Source organism: Prionailurus viverrinus, chromosome B3 (assembly GCF_022837055.1).
Source record: "Prionailurus viverrinus isolate Anna chromosome B3, UM_Priviv_1.0, whole genome shotgun sequence".
Taxonomy (NCBI): domain Eukaryota; kingdom Metazoa; phylum Chordata; class Mammalia; order Carnivora; family Felidae; genus Prionailurus; species Prionailurus viverrinus.
Window position 1 is genome coordinate 98,783,759 of NC_062566.1, and position 23,831 is coordinate 98,807,589.

Sequence of the window (23,831 nt, forward strand, 5' to 3'; positions counted from 1 at the left end):
GGTTATAAGGCAGTGTTTGAGATAGTAGATAGAGATGGGACACGTTAGTGTAGATTCTAGGTAGCTGGAGGGTGGTAGTTGGGGGATGAAGAGAAAAGAGTGAAAGAAAAAAGGAAGTAGGAGTAGATGGAAACAGGTTTCTCTGATTTACAGCTGGACCTAGCTGGGAAGCTTCTCTGGCATTCACTGCAGTCTTTTACCACTGTTCAGATAGCCCATGCTGAATGAACATCTGCTTCAGAACCCACTTGTCTTGCTATTGCTTGATTTCCTGACTTGTTAAAGAAGGGGATTGACATTAAGAATTGCTAAAGAACTTTTAGCAAGAAAATACTTGCCTCCTCCTTCATGTCCTTATGGTTTGACTTCTGGTGGTTTTTATCTTAGGAAAACCTAGAATTTTTTGGTTTTACCATTGAGTGGAGGAACCCCAGCGTGGTACTTAGCTGGAGCCCTACCTATCCAGCCCTCACCACCTGAAGTGTCATGCTGGAAAGAAAATTATGTTAATTGAATTTTGGGGCATTGTGCCTTTGGAGCAGGCAACCAGAGAGTCATATCTAATTTACATACTGATAAGAGTTGAAAAATGATGCCTTCTAATGAACAAAATGCCCACAACTTGTCTGGCTTAACAATTAGCATAAAAGTGTTCATCACATTGGCATACAGTTAGAAGGCTGGGGAAATTTGCCTCTAAAAATTCATTGAAGCAGAGTTCTCTCTCCATATTTGGTGTCTGTGTAGTTTATAGTTATTTTGACAGGCCTGAAAGCAGAAACCAGAATCTGATTAAAGACCAGTGTTTGATACTAGTGGTTGGTTGTATTTGTTTGATTGGTGATAGCCCTAGAGAGTGAGAAGAGAAATCCTCAACATCTATAACATAGTAGCTCATGGTGACATTGGCTAGAAGAGCCTGGTTTGAGGAGGACCAATTTCTCCCTTCCTACTCTTTGAATGTAGGGGCTCAACAGCTCTAGGCTGGCCATACTTCTACAAGCTTCACATGACTGTTTAGAAATGAAAGATTTATTTTCATAATGCTGCCCAGATGCTTCGATTGACTTCTGCCCACCACCAGAATTGACAGGTTGTTTTAGCCTCAGCTCTCTTTGGCCTTCCCAGGTGTGTGTGTGTGTGTGTGTGTGTGTGTGTGTGTGTGTATGTAAGACTACTGTGAATTTGTACATGAATGTCCATAGAAGCACTATTCACAATAGCCCAAAGTGGAAACCACTCAAATGTCCATCAACAGATGAATGTATAAACAAATCATGGTATATCCAAACAATGGAATATTGGTCAGCCATAAGCTAGAATGAAATACTGTCATGCTACAATATGGATGAATCATGAAAAAATTATGCTAAGTGAAAGAAGCCAGACACAAATGGACAAATATTTCATATTTCCATTTATATGAAATATCCAGAATAGGTAAATCCATAGGGATAGGAAGCAGATTGGTGGTTGCTGGGAGTTGCGGAGGGAAGGGGGCTGGGAAGAAATTACTTAATGGGTGTGGAGTTTCCTTTCAGGATGATGAAGAGGTTTTGACACTTGATATAGGTGGTATATATACAACATTGTGAATTAACTAAATGCCAATGTATTGTAAACTTTGAAATGGTTAATTTTATGTCATGTGAATTTCATCTCAGTAAAAATGAAAACCAGATTCTTCTGAATGCGGTGTGGAGACTGGGTTAGAAGGGTAGATTTCAAAACTATTGTAACAGTCCAGGTGAGAAATTCTGATAGCTTCGACAAAAGTGGTGCCTGTGAAGGTAGAAAGGAGCAGATGGCTCCGAGAGATATTGAGGTAATTACGAAAAACTAATGACCAACCCTCATATCACAGAAACCCCATTGTTGGTGTCAAAATAAAAGAATAAAAGGGAAATGAGAGGAATTCTTCTCTGGGGGTTTTAGCTGGATTTCTTGCACTAGACCCTTAGAGCTCCTTCATTTTATAGCTACACATATAGTTAATGTATTTGGTATTGGCAGCCATTGTGTAGCTATGTCACAGGCCATTTTAGGCTTTATGGGGAAAAATTTCTTGGGAACTTGTGTACTGGTCACTTTTCTACCATCTTATTGTTTCTGAGAAGCCTGTCTGTAATTGAGGAGCAAACATACCAGAGACACCCATCCAGTCCTGGATGGTCACATCACACCCCCAAGGAAGCTAACAGCTTACACTTTGATGTGCAGTTGGCACAGATGAGTCAATAAGCTTATTGAAACAAGAGGGAAAAATCTTTGGCATGTTTTCCCTGAGCACCCTCAAGAAAGTGCAAATTAAAGAAAATGGTTCAAACTGACCATATGTAATTAGACCAGGGGAATTCTCTGCCTCCCTCATCCCCATATTAAGTCTCTCCAAGATTAGCTTTGGGGATATATATTTAGTTTCTACTGTAGAAGAGGATCTTCAGTATCTTCTGTTTTTATTGTAAAAAATAGATTGAGGCATTCATTGACTGGCCATAGAACAGTCTAGCAGAGCCCATTAGTATGAGTGCATCACATCTGAAATTGTTCCAAAGTCCTGTTTCCCTTCCCAATCCTATCCTCTTTCTCTGTAATGAAGATTATTATTTAAAAAAAAATTGTCCCAAAGCGAGGCAAGTCCCAGTGGTTATTTTTTATCATGAATTAATCTCCTTCCTGAGAGATTGAGGGCCTTCTGGGTGGGTCTTGCTGCTAATACCATCCTATGTATACAATTATTTTCTAATAAGCATAGCCTCTATCATTGCTGCTTATAGCTTAATTATATTACTTAGGACAAAGACTGGCCCAGGCCTAGTTAAAGACAGTTCAGACATTAAACCCTAGCTGTCCACCAGGAGCAGGACAACACTTCTGGGAATGGAATGTTAAATGGACATGTGTATTGAGCCCTCTGTATCTGTTCTGCTTGTACAACACTTTGCTCTTGGCCCAAAGACTGGCATTTCCAAGGGCCCTGGTGCTTGCCTCATGTAGACTGAAATGTAAACAGTGGGATGCTCCTGACTTCTGTCCTATGTGTATGTTAAAAAGCGGTAGAAGGGGGGCGCCTGGGTGGCGCAGTCGGTTAGGTGTCCGACTTCAGCCAGGTCACGATCTCGCGGTCCGGGTTCGAGCCCCGCGTCAGGCTCTGGGTCGATGGCTCAGAGCCTGGAGCCTGTTTCCGATTCTGTATCTCCCTCTCTCTCTGCCCCTCCCCTGTTCATGCTCTGTCTCTCTCTCTCTCTCCCCAAAAAAATAAATAAATGTTGAAAAAAAAAAATTAAAAAAAAAAAAGCGGTAGAAGGTGTGGTAATAGTCATACAATAGAAGAAGCCAGAAAAATCAGCAGTGAAACCTAAATATATTTAAGAAAAAAATGATAGGAGAGGGATTTTCAAAGTATAACTTTGGAAAATTTTAGAGAAAAAATATTTTTTCTTTGAGCTTTTTAAATTACCGAAGTCATGCATGAATAAATCATAGTTATAAAAATTTTGGTTGCCACAGATATAGCTGATTATTTGCATTATTGACTGCTACCAATACAGCAGTCATCTTTTACTCCCCATACCCCCATCCCACCCCAATAACTTCACTAATAATAGAATTCCTGAGCAAAAATGAAATTGGTTGAGCCTTAACATGCCCTGAAGCAATTTGGGCCTGCTTTTGAACTTACCAGAAGCTGAATATTTTTTCAAAAACTTTATGTTATTCCACTTTAAAGGACCCCTGGTCTAGTGTTGGCACAGAATTGTGTAAGGCCTTGAAGCTTTTAAAAGAATAGTGATGTCATGAGAAATCCAATGACATGGTTAGACCATGAAGCGGTTAAATCTCCAATGAAGAAAGGAATCTGACTCTTAGGTCAAAAAGACACAAATAATAACACCCAGCCTTTGAGAACTGGAGCAACCCTTTGCGGGTCATTTGTCCCCATTTTATGAATGAGGAAACTGAGGTCTTCCAAGATAAATACTTTCTCAACACTGATGCTCCTGTTGTGCAGAATTCATCCCTGATATTTATTTATTTAAAAAATGCTTTATTTATTTTTAAAAAATGCTTTATTTTATTTTTTTTTAATGTTTATTTATTTTTGAGAGAGGGAGAGACAGAGTTCAAGCTGGGGAGGGGCAGAGAGAGAGAGAGGGAGACACATAATCCGAAGCAGGCTCCAGGCTCCGAGCTGTCCTCACAGAGCCCAATGGCGGGGCTTGAACTCACGAACTGTGAGATCATGACCTGAGCCGAAGTCAGACGCTCAACTGACTGAGCCACCCAGGTGCCCCCCAAATGCTTTATTTTTGATAGAGGAAGAGAATGTGAGCATAGGAGGGGCAGAGAGAGAAGGGGATAGAGAATCTGAAGAGGGCTCTGTGCTGACAGCAGAGAGACTGATGCAGGGCTTAAACTCATGAACCGTGAGATCATGACCTGAGCTGAAGTCAGATGCTTACCTGACTGAGCCTCCCAGGCTCCCCTCATCCCTGATATTTAAAGTGGTGCTTTTTACCAATCAAATTTGATTTTATTTTATCTTATTGATTGACTTGGCTTCATCATCCAGTTGACCTGAACACACTTAGCTAATTCATTCAACAAATATTACTTGAGAATCCATTGTTACCAGGCCCTGGGAGGACCAAGTAGGGAGACCAGGTCTTTCCCCTCAAGGAGCCCACCAAAGACACAGTGATGGTATTAAGTCCTGTAATGAAGGCAAAAACACATTCTTATTTTTATGCTTTTGAGGGTTTTTTTCTGCTGCTAATTCTCTTCCCACTCCTTTCTATCCCTTGCACTACTCAGTGACATAACTATCTTTCTAGACTAGCCTGTGCTGATCTCTCTCCTCTTGTGTCCTTGTTATGCTTACATTTAAGGTACCAACATTTTAGAGGTTGATTCTTGTATTAATCAGGATAGCCAAAATTCCTCTTGAGCAACAAACAACCTCCAAAATCTGTGGTTTTGCAAAACAACAAATGTATTTCTCATTCACACTAAGTCTCCCTTGGAGGTCAACAGGGAACCTTTGTTTGTCTTGTCACTCTGGGATCCTGGCTGGCAGAGGCCCTATTCTGACACGCACCTCCATGATGAATGCCACATGGGAGGGAGGTTGGGGCTGAGTGCCACTAATTAAATGCCTTCATGGAAAAAAATGACACCTATCCCTTATTCACATTGCATTGCAAAATACTGGTTATATAGCTAAATTTCTCTTCAGGGGATGGAGAAGTGCATTCCTTTCTTGTATGTGGGAGGAGGAGAATCTGGATACTTAAAAAGAATTTTTTTTAATCATTAAGAGAGAGAGCACAAGTGGGGTAGGGGTGGAGAGAGAGGGGGATAGAGGATCTGAAGTGGGCTCTGCACTGACAGCCGGATGTGGGGCTTGAACTCACAAACTGCAAGATCATGACCTGAGTTGAAGTCATACACTCAACAGACTGAGCCACTCAGGTGCCCCTGGATACTTTTGAACATATATATAATTAACACAATTATATAGTCCTTATTAGTGTGCTGGTATTTCCAGCATGTGCATCTTAACTTTATCAAACTGTAAGAATTGCGAAGGTCAATGACTGTGACCTTCTCATTTTGTAAAACCGTAGTGTCCACCAGAGGGCCCCAAACCAGGCACTTATTACTTTTATGTTTGACCTGAGATTCTGTGAAATCATGTTTAATTAAGCCCAGTTTATGTTATCTTCAGATTCTGACCTTACCATATGGATCAAAAGCTTTAGAGAAAGCTAAGGCCTGGTTTGTGTTTCTTGCTAGCACAGTCAAGTAAGGGGCTTCCAGGCAGGAAAGCTGAACTGAAGCCTCTTCTCATTCCTGGATCTGTCTGAATGCCTCCAGGGATTGTCAGTCACTTAACACCACTCCCAAACAGTCATTTGTTCAGCTTATAACGAACCAGGCAAGGTGACCACCCACATATATCAAGAATCAGAAGAAATGAACATTCCAGAGGACCTTTGAGATTCCTTCTGAGATTCCTTAAAGTTTCTTGTGGGGAAGATGATAATGAGATAGAGCCTGCACCTTTAAGCTCGCTGAAATACCCCGAGCCCCAGAGTCAGCTAACAGTTGGCCAGTCATCTTCATGATGAATCTACATCTTGGGCTCTTGAGTCTCATTTGTCCTTGCACCCATCCACCTAGGCCTTTTCACAGTCACCCAATTTCTGACCTCTTACCTGTGATGCCTCCTAAACCTAGGTGCTTCAGACAGATTAATCTTTATGTGCTTTTTCAATCTTTAAGTTTTTGTTCAACATGTATTTTAAGGGGAGGCTTCCTGGAGGAGAATAGAGAAGCAGGGTAGCTGATAGTAGTGCTCAGATTCCCCTCTGTTGCCCTAAAAAACTCAGCTCTGGCCCTGGATTGGTTACCTATGGCCAACCGTGTAACAAAAGACCCCAAAATTAGTGGCTTTAAAATAAGAACCATTTAGTATTTCCCATGCGTCTGTGGGTTAGGCGGGCTCATTCACACATCTGTTCAGCTGGTGAGTGTGAGGAAGGCTGCCTGGTCTGGGGTGGCCACAGTTGGAATAGTTGAGGTCTCTGTGGGCTTGTCACATGCACATGCCCCACATACCTCCCTAGAGGCTACCTCAGGCATGTTCTCAGGCTAGCCTACACATGTTCTCATGACAATCACAGAGAAACAAGAGGACATAGAAATGCTCAAATACTGTGTAAAGCCTCTGTACGTGTCAGGTTTGCTACTGCCCCATTGGCCAAAGGAAGTAACATGGTGCAGCCCTATATGACAGTGGAATGGGGTCCTACAAAGTCACGGGAGGCCATTAATTGAGACCATTAATGCAGCCAGTCTACCACAGGCCTCAAACACGCACATTCCACACTACAAAACCAAAGCCCTATAATGATCAAGACCCACTAGTTCAGAAACCAGTTTATTATGGAAAGAAATTTGTATGTGGTTGCTGCACATTCAGGAAACTACTAGGATTTCACTGTGGGTGACTGGGAGCCAGCTGAGAGAAATAGGAATCATGGTGGGGTATAGGACCACTGGACACTTACTTCATTTGCATCTGATACTCTGGCTCCTCTGAATTAATAGAATACCTTATTGAGTGATGAGGAATTGGTCATTGTCATTATCATAGTCATGCATTTGCAGAGAGATGGTGAAACTGATGTCTTTCCTTTTGCCAGGACTTGAATTTGCAAGGGAAGGGCAGGGAATGCAGAGTTTTCCATATTATGGCTTTATCCCCTAAGGAGATGCCGTCAGTTTCAGAGAGCCAAATAATGTCCTCAGTCAGAATTCAAGAGCCACTAAAATGATGTAATGCAAACAGTTTTTTATCAAAGGCTGTAGAAACCAATTTATACACTGTGCCTTTTTGACCCTCTCTACCATTCTAGCCACAGGAGATAAATGATAAATATTATTAAAATATTACACAGCTCCAGAGGGAGTCTAGAACCTCTTCAACACTGCATTTATATCATGTCATAAAACTTCTCTTTAATTTGGCAGGAAAAGTTTTTTGTTTTTTTTTTCCCCAATGGTTTTTGGAGTCTGCAAAGAAATGCCTTGTTTAAAGTGAGTTGCTTATCTCATGTGCACTGGGACCTGCCTGACAGCTAGGCGTACCACGTTAACTGAATCTCACACGCAATGCCAGGGGCAAGCAGGCTGTTGCTTAACAAGGATGCATAATAGCTAATTGCATTTTAGGCCATTGGTTTGTCACTGTGACAGTGCCAAGTAACGGTTTCAGAAGCAAAGCAATGAGGCCAATTCTGATTCACTTATGAGCCTGAAAATCATAAAACAGCCTGCTCCCTGGGAATATGATGTTCCCAAGGATTTTGGCTTGTACTGTACTGTATCCTGTCCAGTGCTAGACTTGACTGAAATGTGTGTCTGGAATATATTATGGATTCTTGATGTCAATCATCAATTGTCATAATCCTCAAATGCACTTGCTTAGTCTTTCCCCACATTCTGCCTCAACAGCCTGTAGAGACAAAGCCTGCGTATGAAGAAGGCAGTGTTTAACCTCCCTAATTAACGGCTTTGGATGAAAGAACATCTCCAAGGTGCTCAGAGGAAGAGATTCTAAGGAGCTTTATGCATCTCTCTTTTAAGATGCTTTGCATGCTGTGTATAATTTGCAAGTACATAAGGAAGTGAATGCTCAGAATATAATATTCAGAGCTCATCTATTTATGTTTGTATTTATTAAGTTCTTTGTAAATCTCAATTTAGCAGATGTCTTCTGACTCAAAATAAAGCTCTTCATGAGGGAGTCAGTGTGGCTGTACAACAAAAGTCACATTATCATTTGAGTACAAATATTTGCAAAATAGAACAAACTGGAAAATTGAGGGAAAAAATACCCACTGGAATTTGTGACTCATTAAATTCTCATGTGCATGACATATTGTGAAAAACTTTGTTCAGTTCTTGGTTCAAAGGATTCATTTCCTCCTCCCTTCTTGGCTTTTGGCACTAATAAAAACTTCATGGGAGTGTGTGTGTGTGTGCACATGAGCACGTGCACAAGCATGACACACTCCACTCTTTTCATATTAGAATGTATTTCTAGAAGACGTTATAATGTATGTCTGTTGTATTTCATGTTCTAAGGTACCAAAAGCACATGGAAAGGTCACTGGTCCATCAGCAGACATTTTCTCTGAAGGGGCATTACCATGGGTTGTGCTCATAACAGCCTGAGCCTCACCCACGGCCAAATTCTTGTCCCTACGGAAACTTCTGTGTCTGTTTCATGAGACATTTCTCCAGTCGCCACCTCCTTTCTCTCTTCTGAACTTGCTTGTTCTGCCACTAAATGCCATTCTGTTACTCCATGTGTGATACCAGGTTATCTCAATTCTGGTTTTAGTTCAAGATGTTGACATTCGGATCTCTATCAGCTTCATGTTTTGTAACCTATGGGAAGTCTTGTCTCACCTCTGCATTTATCTGAGGCTTAAGAGGTCCTGGCTTTTCCAGGAGGTAGATTTAGGCAGAAAGTGACACCAAGATGGAAAAACATATCTCTCTAGGGCTTCAGCCTTACAAGGCTAATTGTGTTCACCCAAAATAAAAGTCCCTTATTATGGTGTCTCCACCAAGGAAAGGATCCAGATAATTTTCAGTTTGGTTCATATTTTTGGCCTCTGTTACCTCTAGAGCCAAGAATTCCATAAGTTTACTACCCTCTGTGTAAAGTAATACTTACTTTTACTTCTTCTAAGATATTATTCTTCAAATCTTGGTTAGAGAATTCTGAGGCTCTGGACCTTGAAGAATCCATTGCCACTTTTCTGGATTTATAAGTATATATGAGTTACCTTCAGTATTTCCTTTCATCTTTGAGTTTATGGATTTGAGAATCTTATTTATTATCATTGTTTTACACTTTTTCTATTCATGAAATATGTGAATACAGATGCCTGGCCAGCAGTTCTTTCTATAGGGTATTTAGAAAAGAACTGCTTTTATTTGTAGTTGCCATTAGTAGGAAATGCCTCTGTTTGAGGTTCAGTCTCCTCACTCATTGTCTTCTCCAAATAAACTCCCCCACCATGTCTCACATCCATGTTTCTTTGTCCTGAATATTTGCCTGAGGCTTATACTGTATGATACTGCATTTATCTTACTGAAGCATTTTTAAAAAAAATTTTTTTTTCAACGTTTATTTATTTTTGGGACAGAGAGAGACAGAGCATGAACGGGTGAGGGGCAGAGAGAGAGGGAGACACAGAATAGGAAACAGGCTCCAGGCTCTGAGCCATCAGCCCAGAGCCCGACGCGGGGCTCGAAGTCACAGACCGCGAGATCGTGACCTGGCTGAAGTCAGACGCTTAACCGACTGCGCCACCCAGGCGCCCCGAAGCATTTTTTTTTTAATGGACTGTCAATTGTTCTCTCCCTAGTGGCACATTGGTAGGGGAATTTATATCTTAGGAATCTTCCAAGTAGATGTAGGAAGTAAGCAGTTGGATATTAAGTTCTGGAGATCAAAGGGAAAAATCACAGGTAAATATAGAATTGGAGTCATCAGCATTATATGGTATTGAAGCCATGGGAATGGATAAGATCCCACAAGAAGATAACATAGAGGGCTGAGGGAAATGTTGGTGTAATTCAACTCACAATATGGCAATTCTGCATAGCTGATGTTCTGCTCATCTTTTGATAATTCTTTTTTTGTTCGTGTCTTTCCTCACTGCCTTTCATTTTCTAGTACCAAATTTCTTAGTCACTCTCAAATTTTGATTTTTAAGTTTAGTTGGTGGTTTCTTTCTTGGCAATTACGGTTCATTGAAAATATTGTCCAGAAAGTCTTTTCTTCCTCCCTGGGAGTCAGTTAATAACTATGCCTTTCCAAGAGCCTCTCCATTCCCTCCCACCACTGCTTCTTCTCTCACCTGGTTCAGAAATCCTGAAGAGAGTTGAACAAGAGTCACCGGTATCTCAGGATTAGCCAAAGTAATAAGGTCTAGTAGGCAAATATTTCTCAGAACCATGGTCAGCAGCACACATGTCCTGATTTCTATTCTTCTAATATTTAGTCCTTGCTGTACCTGTGAGTCTCCGTCTTCAGACCCTGGTCTCAGTCATTGTTTCTGCCTTTCTAGGGCAAACTAGCGGTGTCTATGTGGATAAACCATATTTCTCAGTGTTCTTCCCTGCTCTAGCCCACTATCATCTCTTCCTTAATCTTCATCAAAAGTCCTGGGAAAGTTGAACATGAGTTACTCCTAATATAGTAAATTGCCACATAGAGAAAACTTTATGTAAGGGCACACATGTAATGTGTATGATAAGTTCAAGTTTTAGCCAAGAGAAAATGGTTCTTCCGTATCTCCCAGTAGGTCTTCAGTTTGTGGGAGAGAGAAATGGACAAAGACTTTTAGAGAAGAGTAGCCATTGAGAGATGGCCAGGGAGGGAAAAAAAAAATGCTCTTGGGACACAATTTTACCAACTGATTTACCAAGAAAGAACCATATACCAACCACAAATGAAATTTAACACCAAGGAGGGTTAAGAAACTTAAGAAGGAAAATGTAAGATCTGTAGTAGGTTCTGCAAAGAGAAAGAGTTATTTTAGCCTCACTCAGTTAGGGATGAAACTTGATGTCATGTTGAGGTCCCTAAAAACATGTAGAATTGCTTGAGCATGAGCTCTGTGGTACCTCACAAGATGCATTCAGCAATAGCTTCAGCTCTGAAGCCAGTGGAAGATCCCAGCTGCTTTTAGGATCGTCCTAATGTGGAATGGTGTTTAATCTTGGGTTTAGTGTTCATGGTCAGAGAGATGCTGACTCTGCTAAGTGACTTATAATTGTGTGCATACTGTCATTGGTGTGTCTCTGGAGGCATTCTTGTGAGTTTACAGAAATTTCTTAATGACTCTGTAAGAGATGTGGTGAGGTTTAGGAGTCAAATGATTTGATTACATGATAGCTCCCTGCTCTGTTCCTACACCCTAAATTAGAATATATTCTGGCCTATTTTCAATATTTTCAATTCATTGCTAGTTGGTGTGTGTGTGTGTGTGTGTGTGTGTGTGTGTGTGTGTATGTGTGTGTGTGTGTGTGTGTGTATAAATTTTTATGGTAAAATGAGAATGTCTATTTTCTTTTTTTTTTTTTTAATTTTTTTTTCCAACGTTTATTTATTTTGGGGACAGAGAGAGACAGAGCATGAACGGGGGAGGGGCAGAGAGAGGGAGACACAGAATCGGAAACAGGCTCCAGGCTCTGAGCCATCAGCCCAGAGCCCGACGCGGGGCTCGAACTCACGGACCGCGAGATCGTGACCTGGCTGAAGTCGGACGCCCAACCGACTGGGCCACCCAGGCGCCCCGAGAATGTCTATTTTCAATTTGATAGAAAAGGCCACCCAGTTCTCCAGCAAAAAATAACTCTAAATTCACTTAGTAAAAACAAATTCTTATCAGGGCTTAACTGTAGTTGAAGGGTGGTGAGGGATAAAAAGAAATCTCTGTAGAGTCAGCAGGATTGTCCAACAAGCTTAAATTCATTGCCAGTATTCACTACCGAGATCTCATAGGATTCCATGGAAATAACTGGTGCATATAGCCCTGGATCCTGGCACTGTGCTCTTGGTGGCTTATGTCAAGTCAACATCAGTTCCTGCTTGCCAAACTCCTGCTCAGCTGAAGATCTGAAATGTTCATTCTGTGGGTGTAGTCCAGCCCTGTAATTGAACATAGCAATAAGAACCACCTTTGGGATGCTATCAGAGTTAAACTCCACCCATAGGTGATGTCTGGATTTAATCTGCTACCTAAAGGGATAATTCTTTAATAATCTGAAGGTGCTGTGTGCCTGGGAAGCTATAGCCTTTTTTTTTTAAGTCCTTTTGTCTTGGGGGGAAACTTATATCCCAGTTTCAAGTTTGTCCACCATAGCAATCTCAGCATCCCTCACAACCAAGCCAGCCCAAGATTACCACCAACATATTTGAAACAGTCCATTCTTACGTGTAAATCTTCCTGTATTGCTGATAGATTTCATTGGTAGGTATGCTACAAGCTAAACTATGGTCTCCTCTAAGTTTCCATAGAGTTTTAGGTGGAGAGAAAAAACCTCTGGTAGCATTATATTATTCACATAGAATCAGTTTCCTGATCCATTGCATGAAACAGAGTACACAGTGGGACAGATTTTCTTGAATGTGTCTCCCTTCCTCATCCAATTACTACCCTTTGGAGGCAGGGATACTGGGCTTATTGGGCCAGCTGCCCTCAAGATAGCACAATGGCATGAGATGAAAAGAGTGGACCCTTTCCAGGCTGGGTGTTACACATAGTCTTTAATCTGGGGAGCCACATTATAGGTACTGTATCCTAATTATTGCCTTGCAAGGATTAACTAGGTACGTGTACTAATCTTTGCCTTCCCTCCTATCAAAAATCACCTGCCTCTTTCTTAATAACTCTGTTCCTTCTTTTGCCTCCACTCTCTCCTACATCACCAGCTTCACTCTCTTGGCTGGCAGTTCCAATCAGCATATACATATTCTCTAAGATCTTGCATGTTGAAAAACTTTCCTTTGACCCCACTTGTCTGTTTCCTTGAATAGCTGAACTTTTGGAATGCATTATCTATATTTACTATCTCTGCTTCTTTACTTCTTATCTGTACTGTAACTCTAGGCAAGTTTCTGTGCCAGCACTCCACTAAAACTGGTTTCCTTTCACTAAAAATGATCTCCTTAAAGGTTGTCAATGTCTTCCATGTTGCCAATCCAGAGGACTATTCTCTGCCCTCATGTGATTGAACTTTTGAGCAGCATCAGCCACTCCATTTGTTAGTTGGTTGATCATCCTCTTCATCTGCCAACACTTTAGGCTTTGAAAGCACTAGATTTTCCTGTGTTTCCTCCAGCATCACTGGCCATTCTTTCTCAACCTCTTTTGCTGGTTACTCCTCCCATACTTAATATCTAAATGTTGGCACACCTTGGAGTTCAGTCGTGTGCTCTTTTTTTCCTACTCATACTTTTTTTTCCTGATATTTTAATATATTCCCTGGTTAAGTCTAACTTAGACCTATGCCCTGTGCTTCTTACTCACATATCCAGTTATTTGCCATTTCTTCCCTTTAGAATGTCCGACTTCTTAAACATAATGTGTTCAAAACTGAGTTTCTTTCTCTCACAAACCTAATATTCCTCTAGTGTTAACCCTCTCGGTAAATGGCACTACCAAACTCTCAGTTGTTCAAGCCAAAAGTATAGGAGTTATGCTTGATTTTCCTCTTTCCTTCAACTCTCCCTATGTGTTATTTATCAGCAAATCTTGACTCTACATCCAAAGTGGATTTAAAAACCTATCTACTTCTTCCAATCTGCATTATTACTACTAGGTCCAAGTCATCATTATTACAATGTTTTGTTGAATAAATGAATGATTGAATAAATGAATGAGTAATTGTCTCTGGAAATGATACTATTCTAGAGCCTTTTCAATATCAGTTTGCTTTTACTCTGCTCAGAGATTTTTCTCCCATACCTGTCAATGATTTCCAAGCAAGAAAAAGCAAAGTACTAACTGCCCAAGCATCACATTTTGTATAAAGCATGAAAGCACTATATTTAGAAAAAGTTGGCAGACATAAGCTCTTAAGTCCAATTACATTCTGGCATAGTGAAAGTACTAATGGAGACAGTGGGCTGTAGTTGATATCTGGACAGGGAGTTTCTGATCATTTGTATTATAGATGTCTATTAATAAACAGTCAGTTTTTGGAGAATAAAACATAGCAAATAAAATTTAGTAGATTGAGGAAGACCGACTCTTTTGGCTAACCTGGATTCACTCTATTATGAAGAATATTGATCATAAAATCTGATTTGATTTGGCAAGTCATATCATTAAGGAGTAGCCATGTAGACAGGCAATCTTACTTATGATAAATTAGACTCCTGCTATAAAATTCTCTAAGGTAAACAAATACTGAGTAAGGATTGTGATCTGCCTCTTTGCTGTAGGCCAGGAAGTATAACTCAGTCAAGTGCATGTCCACACTATTATGTTGTATCCAAATCTGCGTTTTGATTCTGGACACTCACAGCATTGTCATTGTAATACAGTTATTGAATCCAAAGGAATTTGGTCAAAATGATGCTACCAATTTGATGTTCTTCTGTTTTTAAAAAATATTTCTTATATTAATATACTTTTTTAATATATATAGTTCTGTGGATTTTTAAGCCATGTAATATGTGCACCCCCACTCAGGGTACAGATGGTTGCACCACCCCACCCCAAAACATTCTGTTGTGCTTTTGCAGAATGTGCAAACATTCTGTTTGTTGCATGCATTAGGAGTTTGTTCCTTCTTCTTGATGAGTGTATTCTATTGCGTAGATATATCACGTTCTACTTATTTGCCAATTGCACTGGCTAAGTTTCCTGACTGTGAATAGGACTAGTTAGAGTGGACATCCTTGCCTTATCCTAGTATCAAACATTCAGCTTGTATCATTAAATATGATGTTAACTGTAGGTTTTTTGCATATGCCTTTTATCAGGTTGAGGAAGTTCCCTTGTATTTCTAGTTTGCTGAGAGTTTTTATCACAGTGGTTAGTTTTTTCAAATGCTTTTCCTGCATCAATTGATATGATCATGTGGTACTTCTTCTTTAGGACATCAACATGATGGATCACATGATTGAGTTTTATTATTTTTTTCTAGTTGATAGTTTTTTTTATGAATATAATTTATTGTCAAATTGGCTTATGTACAACACCCAGTGCTCATCCCAACAAGTGCCCTCCTCAATGCCCATCACCCATTTTCCCTCTCCCCCATGCCCCCATCCACCCTTAGTTTGTTCTCTGTATTTAATAGTCTCTTGTGGTTTGCCTCCCTCCCTCCCTCTCTGTTTGTATCTATTTTTTTCCCCCTTCTGTTCCCTCAGGGTCTTCTGTTCAGTTTCTCAAGATCCACATGTGAATGAAAACATGTAATATCTGTCCTTCTCTGACTGACTTATTTCACTCAGCATAATACCTTCCAGTTCCATCCACATTGCTGCAAATGGCATGATTTCATTCTTTCTCATTGCCAAGTAGTATTCCATTGAATATATAAACCACATCTTCTTTATCCATTAATCAGTTGGTGGACATTTAGGCTCTTTCCATAATCTGGCTATTGCTGAAATTTTAAAATTGAACTAGACTTATCTTCCCTGGATAAATCCCCCTGGGTCATAGTATTTTATTCTTTTTATGTATTGCTTGGATTCAATTTACTGATATTTTGTTGAGAAATTTTGTATCTATGTTTTCATGAGGAATATTGGTCTTTATTTTATTTTTTTTAATATGAAATTTATTGTCAAATTGGTTTCCATACAACACCCAGTGCTCATGCCAACAGGTGCCCTCCTCAGTGGCCATCACCCACTTTCCCCTCCCTCCCACCCCCATCAACCCTCAGTTCATTCTCAGTTTTTAAGAGTCTCTTATGGTTTGGCTCCCTCCCTCTCTAACTGCTTTAATTTTCTTTTATTCTCATCGTCTGGTTTGGTATCAGGGTAATGGCCTCTGGCCTCATAATGTGGTGGGAAGTGTTCTCTGCTCTTTTACTTTCTAAAAGAGATTTATAGAATTTGCATAATTTCCTTTTTAAATGTTTGGTAGAAATCACCAGAGAAGACATCTGGATCTGAAGATTATTTTTGGGGGGAGGTGTTTAACTATTAATCAATATCTTAATAGTTATAGGACTGTTCAGGTTATCTATTTCATCTTGTGATTAATTTGTGTTTTGGGGAAAATTTGTCCATTCCATGTCAGTTGTCAAATTTATAGGCGTAGTTCGTACTATTCCCTTATTATCCTTTTGATGTCTGTGTGTCTGTGATGATATCCCTTCTTTCATTCTTGGTGTTGATAATTTGTGTCTTCTCTATTTTTTTCTTTGTGTCTTGTTGGAGGTCTATCAGTTTTATTTATCTTTTCAAATAATCAGCTATTTGTTTCACTAATTTTTTCTCTTGTTTTTCTGTTTCAATTTCATGGATTATTGCTCTTTATTATTTCCTTCCTTTGGCCTGCTATGGTTTCATTTAGCTATTCTTTTCAAGTTACTTAAGGTAGGACCTCAGATTTATCTATTTGAAACCTTTCTTCTTCTCTAATGTAAGCTTTTAATGATATAAATTTCCCTATAACTGCTTTAGAGGCATCCTATGAATTTTAATGTGTTTTATTTTTCACTTTTACTCAGTTTAAATTAAAAAAAAATATTTCCTTGAGATTTCCTCTTTGAACCAGGGATTGATTATTTACAAGTGTGTTGTTTAATTTGTAAGTGTTTTTGAGGATTTTTCTATTATCTTTCAATTACTGATTTCTAGTTAAATTCTGTTATGGTCAGAGAACTTGCTTGCATGATTTCAATTCTTCTAAATTTGTTTAGGTTTATTTCTAAATAAATGATAAATATTCAATGTGCACATGAAAAAATATGTATTTTAGTGTTACTGTTTTCTAAATATTTTTAGATTTACTGGTGGCACTCAGTACTCTATATATTTACTGATTTTCTATCTACTAATTTTATTATCTACAGAGAAGTGTTGAAATCTCCAAACATAATTATGGGTTTTTTTTTTCTATTTCTTCTTCCAATTTTGTCAGTTTCTGCTTCAAGTATTTTGAGGTTGTGTTTGTAACTGCATGTACATTGAGAAATGTATGTCTTCTTGGTGAACTGACCCTCTTTATTACTGCATAATGTCCCTCCTTATCTCTGATAATTTTCTTTGCTCTGAAGTTACTTTGCATGATATTCACATGGTCACTTTATCACTGTTGTTTTCATTAGTGCTTACATGGTATAACTTTTTTCATCCTTTTACTTTTGTATCACTTCTTGTGTAACTTCTTGTATCACTATATTTGAAGTGAGTTTCTTATACATAGTATAAAGCCAGGTAGTTGTATTTTTTCTTCTAACAATCATCGTCTTTATTTTTTTAATTTAATTTAATTTAATTTAATTTTTTCCTTAAAGATTAGTTTATTTTTTCATATCTTAGGGGAGGGCAATTTTAATTGTTGATACTGTTTCTTTCTTAATTATTCATTTACTGGGGTTTTTAAAAGCCTGAAGCAATTTTGATACTTATGTTTTTCCAGAAAATTATCCATTGTACGTAAGATTTCAAATTACACATAAAGTTGTTCATTTTATTTTGTTACTTTTTAGGTGACAATCTTCATCTTTAAAGTACATGTAAAACTAATGTAATTACTGATGTGTTTGGATTTAGGTTAACCATTTTATTATTTGTTTTTTTGTTTGTTCTCCATGTCTTTTGTTCCTAGGTTTCTCCTTTCCTGCTCCTTCTGGGTTATTTGAACATCTTTAGTACTCCATTTTAATTCTACTTTTGTTTTGGAAGATGGTGATCTTTGTGTCATTTTTTGAATTATTGTCGCAGGAAATATTGTTCATTGATGTTTAAAGAGTTTCTTTTCCATTCCTTTAAGTTGAATACTACTACTGCTAACAGCAGCTATGATTTAGTAGGCACCTGATATATGCCCTTTCCATATGTAATCTGTAATCTTTATAACAATGCTCCATGGTTAAGTAATTTTTTTTATTTTATAGCTGAATAAAATTGAGAATGAAAGGGGCTTAAATGTCTTACTCAAAGTCACCTTGATGGTAAGGAGGGGAGTCAGCAGGCCAGTCCCCATCTAACTCCAAAGACTATGTTCTTTCCATGACAACTTTCACAAATTTGGCATACAAGACTTCAAGATACAGGATTTTGCTAATTATCATGGCTATGAAATTTCTTGACTGTTAAAAAAAATGATCAATGTAAAACACATTTTGTGTTATGGCAGATAATCCATTTTCCATCAGCTGCAAGTCTTGTGTGGAAAGGTCACCCCCTCCCCCGACTTGTGACTAGGAAACTTACAGATCACAAAACTTTGGTTAAAGTTCCCTGCCAATCTGTCCCCAGCTATAAGTAATACTATACTACTAGTTTGGATTTATTATAGATAGTTTAGTTGTACTTGATCATTCTCCCTTTCTTTTACTCCAGATGTTGTATCCCAGTATCTCTTGAGCCTTATTGTTATGTTGGGATTGTATATTGATACAGTGATCTATTGTCCCCATTTTTATTGGCTCATAAAGCTTCATAAAGAGCAGATGGTGTATATTTGCTTCTGACGTTAAGTCCTATGACTCTGCCAGTGGATGTTTTTATAATGCCTGCTGTATTTATCAAGTAAACAGTGTTGCCAAGAGTCACCCACTTGCTGTTTATGCTGGGTATTCAAGCTCCAAGGGATGCTGTAACTACACACTCTGTAAGTTTGGCATTTTCCAGGAACTTTGTGTTAGGTAGTAGAGATGGTCCATTAAGCCACTTAGATACCATGCATCAATTTTATTTTGCTGGTGATAATCAGGAGATGGTCCATTTATCATGAGGCATACATTTTGATTTGATTATCTGAATGTGTTCTGCCCTATTTAATAACACTGTTTTCGATGTTAACAAAGGAAAAGGAAACAAGCATTTGTTGAGTGTGTACTACATAGAGTTACTTTGCATGTATTATTTACAGTAATCCTCTCAATGAATCTGAAGTCTAGATACATTTTTACAGATTATTTCACAGATTATGTAATTTGTGCCACAGAGATTAAGTAATTTATGCAAGACCATATAGGTTAGAATTGGGGGAATGATATCCAGTTTAAACTACAGGACTCCAAACTACATAAACATTCTGGTAGAGCAAAGTATCTGCTTTACCATCTTTTCCCCATGCTGGTTGTCATTAACCATATATCTCTAGAAAAATTCTGCCTTTTCCACTATTTTAGATCAGACTCATGGTTTTACTTCTATGCCATAAAAAATAATAACCAACAAAAGCAAAATAGTATAATGATTGATATGTTACAGACTTTGGAGTCGGACTGTCTGCGTTCAGACTCCAATTCTGCTATTTATGAGCTGTATAATTTTGAGCAAATTATTTAATTTCTCTGTGCCTCAGTTTCCTCTTCAATAATAATAGTACTTACCTCAGAGGCTTGTTATGAACACTAAATGAGTTAATATTTGGAAAGATCTAGAATAGTGCCTCATACATTACAAGTACTACACACATATGCTTGTCAAATAAGTAACATTTATCTGTCATTGATTGTGTATGGGGTTCTCTGTTAAGCACTTTAGATGTAATACCAAATATGTGGAAGGTACTATTATTATCTCCATTTTATGAATGAATATACCAAGACTTAGAAAGGATAACAGCTAGTCTAAGTAAGTCCACAAGTAAGTTCATTGTGGAAAACCAAAAAGAATATAGGAGAGGAGAATAAAACTTACCCATGATTCTATCACCTAGAGAGTATTGTGATTACATTTGGGGTATTTCCCTTATTTTATTCATATCACTGTAGATTATTGAAATCATATTGAATGTACAATTTTCCATTTTTGTGTTGTTTTTTACCATTATATTAAACATTTTCATCTTAACATATCTTTGATTTTTGTTGTTGTTGTTGTTGTTGTTAACATTGTTACTGGTTACAGAATATTCCACCATTTGGATATATTTTATTTAACCCCTCATTAGATGATGGATATGAAGTTATTTCAGGCTTTTGTGCTAATAAATAATGTTACATGAATTTCTCTGTATTTTGGATTTTTTTCTCAGGATATGTTCTGAGCTTGGGATTACTGTGTCAAATAATCAGATATTTTTAATATCTCTTAAATGCACAAATAAACTAATATTTTCAAAGGAACTTGTAAAAAATTGTAAGCAAAAATACAGATAAAATACAAAAAGAGAAGAATCAAGTTACCCAGATATAGGATTTTTTTAAAAATTAGATTTTTAATTTTGAGATAATTCTAGATTAACATACTTTGTTAAGAAATAATATAGAGAGATCCTGTCTACCCTTGACTCCATTTCTCCCAGTGTTAACATCTTACAAAACTGTACTACATTATCATAACCAGGGTATCTCACTGATACAGTCAAGGTAGAGAGTATTTCTGTCACCACCGTGATCCCTTGTATTGCCCTTTCATAGTCATGCGTATCTCCTCCCAATTCCCATCCCTGACTCTTGACAGTTACTAACCTGTTCTCCAACTCTATAGTTTTGTTATGTCAAGAATGTTGTATAAATAAAATCATAAAGTTCTTCTTGACTTTTTAGCGTTGGCTGTTTTTACTCAGCATAATTCCCTGAGTGTTAGGAATACCCTAAATTCCTTTAGATGAATTTAGATTCTTTGGAAGCTGTGCATGCCAGTAATTCATCCTTTTATTGTGGAGTACCAGTTCATAGTATAGATGTACCACATTTGGTTTAACCATTCACCCATTGAAAGGCATCTGGATTGTTCCCAGTTTGGGGCTATTACAAATAAAGCTATTATAAAATTTGTATATTGCTTTTGACATAAACATAAGGTTTTATTCTCTGGGGAAAATGCCCAAGTGTACAGTTTCTGGGTCATATGGTAGTTCCATGTTTAGTTTCATTTAAAACTGCCGAACTGTTTTCTAGAGTGGCTGTTTTATTTTTGATTCCAAGAAGCAATCTATGGATGATCTAGGTTTTTGCACCCTTGGCAATATTTGGTACTATTCCTGCTTTCTGTTGTAGCCATTCTGAAAGGTGTGTAGTGTATCTTATTGTGGTCTTAATTGGCATTGTCCTAATGGCTAACATTGTTGAACATCTTTTTGTGTTCTTATTTGCCATCTGTATACCCTCTTTGATGACATGTTGTTCATGTCTTTTGCTGATTTTCTAACTAGATTGTTTTTTAATGTTGAGTTTTTATATATTCTAAATTCTGGTCCTTTGTTGGATATGTGCTTTGCAAGTATTTTCTCCTAGCCTGTGGCTTGTCTTTTCATCTTCTTTAGAGGGTATTTTGTAGAGCAAAATTTTTATTCTTGGTGGGATCTCACTTACCAATTTTTTCTTGTATAAGATTATGCAAGTATAAGAATCCTTTGCTTGGCCCTAGATCCCAAAGATTTTCTCCTATTTTTTTCTAGAAGTTTTATAGTTTTATATTCCCCCCCTCCCACTCCCCACCAATCCTGGGGTCTTTTGATAATGACTGAAAACCTGCTAGACAAATTCTAAAAGGACTTCTACATTTTATGTTTAAGTCTGTGATTCATTTTGAGTTGATTTTTGTATGAGACAAAAAGCTTAAGTCAATGTTCTTCTTTTTTTCTTTGTTTTGTGTTGTTTTTGCCTGTGGAGTGGGAGCGATTCCTCCCACTTAATTCTTTTTCAAAATTGTTTTAGATTCTCAAGTTTCTTTGCCTTTTCATATAAATTTCAGAATCATTATATCCGTATCTGCAAAATATCTTGCTGAGGATTTTTTATAGGGATTGCATAAAACTGTATGTCAGTTTGGGGGAGAATTAATGTGTTTCCTATTTTGAGTCTTTCTTTTTTTTTTTTAATTTTAATTCCAATATAGCTAACATACAGTGTTGTATTAGTTTCAGATGAACAATAGAGTGATTCAGCAATTCTGTACACTACCCAGTGCTCATCATATCATAAATGTACTCAGTCCCCTTAAGATTTCTGGGGCTGGTTTATTGGTTATGAATTTCTTTAACATTTGTCTGGGACACTCTTTAGCTCTGTTTCTCTTATGAATGATAGCCTTGCTGGATAGTCCTGGTTAGGTTTTTTTGTCTCAGCACTTCAAATATATCATGCCACTCCCTTCTGGCCTGCAGAGTTCCTGCTGAAAAATCAGCTGATAGCCTTGTGGGATTTCCCTTGTATGTACCTGTTTTCTTTTTTCTTGTTGTTTTTAAATTAAAAAGAATTTTTTTTAAGTTCATTTATTTACTTTGGGGGGAGACAGGGAGGGGCACATCCAGAGAGACAGAGAGAGGGACAGAATACAAGCAGGCTTCACACTGTCAGTGCAGAGCCCGATGTGGGGCTCGAATCCATGAACCATGAGACCATGACCTGAGCTGAAACCAAGACTGAGCCACCCAGGCACCCCTCTTTTACTGTTTTTAAAATCCTCTCTTTATCACTACTTTTTGCTGTTTTAATTACTACATGTTTTGGTGTGGACCTCCTTGGGTTGGTTTTGTTGGGGTCTTTCTGTGCCTCCTGGATCTGGATTTCTATTTCCTTCCCCCAGATTTGGGAAGTTTTCAGCTATTATTTCTTCAATAAATTTTCTACCCCCTTTTCTCTCTCTTCTCCTTCTGGGATCCCTATAATGCAAATGTTATTACACTTGATGGTGTTGCTTAGTTTCCTAAGTCTATTTTCATTTATTATTATTATATTTTCTCTTTCCTGTTCAGCTTTATTGCTTTCCATTACTCCATCCTCCAGGTCACTGATATGTTCTACTTCCTCTAGTTCTTATTTATTCCATCTAGTATAGTTTTAATTTCAATTACTGAGTTCTTCATCTCTGTTTTGTTGTTTGTTTTGTTTTCTGTCTCTTTGTTAAGGATCTCACTGAGGTCCTCCAGTCTTTTCTCGAGTCCAGTGAGTATGTATATGATTCTCTATGCAAATTCTCTATTAGGCATATTCATTATTTCCATTTCACTTAGGTCTCTTGCTATGGTTTTGTCTTGTTTTTTTCATTTGGGACATATCCTTCTATCTCCTTGTTTTGTCTAACTCTCTGTTTCTATGTGTTAGAAAAGTCAGCTACATCTCCTACTCCTGAAAGCAGTGGCCTTATGAAGAAGAGATCCTGTAGTGCCCTGTGGTGTGATGCTCCCTGTTCACCAGAACCTGGTGCTTCAGTACTGTCTATGTGTGTCCTATGTGCCTTTCTGTGGCTGTGCCACTTTTGGCTTCAGTCTAGTTGTCTGCATTGTTTCTCTTTGCCTGTTGTGGGCAGGGTTTGGTCCCTGTGTTGTTCATGGGCTTGTTTGGGGCTGCTTTGGGCTTGAGTTGAGTCAGACCAAGGGTTTGCCAGAGATGCAATAGCACCAAACTGCAGGACACTCTCCCTGTCTTGTCCCCTGAGAAGCTCTCACTGGTGGCAGGGACTGCAGTCAGACTGGATATCTGCCCCCAGGCCACTACTGGGGCCCCGGTCTGACTGGTATGTGCATTTATCTTCCCCCCCTCCCTGGGGCAGGAGTCACTTTGAAGTGGTGCTGGCCCCTGTCAGGGCTGCTTGCACACTGCCAGGCTTGTGGCACTGCTTTGGATGGGCTCTGGCCAAGGGAGTGTTA

At 38.5% G+C, this 23,831-nt stretch overlaps 1 non-coding gene across 1 annotated transcript; it reads right to left on the reverse strand.

The window, feature by feature from the left end:
* Positions 1-21,684: 21,684 nt before the first annotated feature.
* On the reverse strand, positions 21,685-21,745 carry LOC125169199 (U7 small nuclear RNA). The gene has a single exon (XR_007153519.1). It is a non-coding gene; the product is annotated as a U7 small nuclear RNA (small nuclear RNA).
* Between the last annotated feature and the right edge of the window lie 2,086 nt (positions 21,746-23,831).